Source organism: Tyto alba, unplaced genomic scaffold (genome assembly GCF_018691265.1).
Source record: "Tyto alba isolate M040663 unplaced genomic scaffold, T.alba_DEE_v4.0 Super-Scaffold_39, whole genome shotgun sequence".
Lineage (NCBI taxonomy): Eukaryota > Metazoa > Chordata > Aves > Strigiformes > Tytonidae > Tyto > Tyto alba.
The window spans coordinates 5,933,824-5,935,905 of NW_024881314.1; the positions used below are offsets into that span (position 1 = coordinate 5,933,824).

The following is a 2,082-nucleotide window of genomic DNA, read 5'->3' on the forward strand; positions in this document are numbered from 1 at the left end:
GATGAGGTAAGATACATTTTCTATACATTCTTGCCTTTTCCTACAGGTTAGATCCTCACAACTGCGCATTACTTTCTGCAGTGAAAAATACCTGGAAACAACACTGTACTATTTTCCTACATGTCTAACCCACTATTTTCAAGAAAAAAAACCCAACCAGAATATCCTTGCAGACACTATTTAAGATTTTTTAAGTATTTGAGTTGTTGGGTAGTTGACACCATGGCATCATAACAGCTCTCATTTTGCAGCAGTTTCAGGGTCCATGGGTCTCCAGCACAGTTTACAGCATACAAGATCTCTTTGCACAGCTCTGGTTGTTGTCTTGTTCTTCTTTGTAAAGAGATGACTGGAATAATCTGACCTTTTCTTGGATCTTGGTGAGGATGCCAATTTTCTGACCCAGGACTGATTCAAACTGTGCAGCATAAAAATCTACACTGTAGTCTATTTCCCCAGCCGCTTCTAAGAGTACTTTCAAACATTGCAGAGATTCCTGTTGCTCCTCCATAAGTGTTTTCTCATCCACCTCTTTTATCTTCTTTTCTGTTTTCCCCCCAGCTATGAAAGCACATAACTGCAGGGGGGAGAGGTGGAGTGTGGGGGGAGACTTGTTTGTCTGCCTGAATCCAGAGATGGCATGGCTCCAGGAGGAGTGAGTGTTGGCAGAGGTCTCACCTGACATACAACACTCACAACCCATTTCAGTTAGCTTGGTGACATCTTCCACAGCCCCACCACTTGATCTGCTGTTTACCATCTTCCAGCACTCTCAGCCTCTTCTTCCAGTTCAGAAGGTCAAACACTTTGCTCTCATGCATCTCAAAGAACGTCTCATAGACTTGAAGCTCCAGTTTCTGGCAGTTGGGGTCCTGCAGCCTGCAAAAGATATCCTTGGAGACCAGGACATAGATGCCTTTACAGGGCTTGGAGTTCTTGATAGAGAAATTTTTCCTCATGGTGTGTGTCTTGCTGCTGCCTGTCTGGCCATAGTCAAAGCAGGTAGCCATGCTCCCCTGTAAGATGATCTTCACCAGGGGCTGGGCAGTATGCCTGTATACCAGCTCATTGGTGGCACTATCACCGAAGACATGGTCAAAGCAGAAGAGCTGGTTGTTCAGGTACCATGTGAGGTCCAGCTTCTGTTTAGCTTCAAGCACCATCACCATGTCCTGGTAGGGCACTGTCACTACGTTGAAGTCGTCAAGCTCAGCCTTCTGTTGGTTCAGTGGCTGTTCACTTCAGTGAACACGCATGCAGATGTGATGGACCTGACATGGTGTGGTGGCCTGCAGGTCCTCCCAGTCCAGGTGGCTGCAGAACTTCATGATCATGACCATGACATCAGTCTGAGAGTGAAGCAGTGACCTGCTGGGCCTGCTGCTCCTACAGGTCCAGCCACTGGCATTCCCACTCTTCTCGCAGCCTTTGTATCTGCTGCACACATGGTGATGTCCACTTGGGTCTGCAGCCCCTGGAGCCAGGCCAGGCAGCCACAGGGACCCTGCTGTCCCCAGATGGCTTCTTCACTTCTTCACTTTGATAGGCTGTGACAGCCATTCGCTCACCAGGCTCTGGTCCCCTTTTCCTGACAGTAGGGCCTCGATGCAGGTGGATGCACCCATTGCTACACTTGATCTCCACACAGGTGCCCAACTGGATGTGCCCAAACTCCCCAGCCATGCTGTCCCTATACTCTGGCCACATCTAGGGGTGGAGGTGCCCCCTGGGCTGGGGCAGGCAGGGTGGGAGCTTGCCCCTGGCCATGGGGGTCCCATGGGGCTCACCGCTGCCTGTGCCTGCCACTGTGTCACAAAGGCCTGGGGGGCTGTGGAAGGGGTTCAGCCTCAAGGTTAAAAATATATATGCTTTTAATGAGCTGCTGTGGGTGGAAGGAACATATAAAGCTGCCATCACCTGAAAAGGCCTACTTGAGTCTCCAGGCTGGCATGCAGCTGCTGTGACGCATCGTGTCTAATTAGATCAGTCACATTGTGTTAAGCTAATGCCGGTGATACAAGAATTTATAGCGGTGACACAAGTGCAGAAACTCAAGAGAGCCTTTTTGTTCTGCAGTGACCA

General features: G+C 49.5%; 1 pseudogene; it reads right to left on the minus strand.

Moving 5' to 3' along the window:
• Nucleotides 1-283: 283 nt before the first annotated feature.
• On the minus strand, nucleotides 284-1,683 carry LOC104357858 (annotated as a pseudogene).
• Nucleotides 1,684-2,082: the final 399 nt, after the last annotated feature.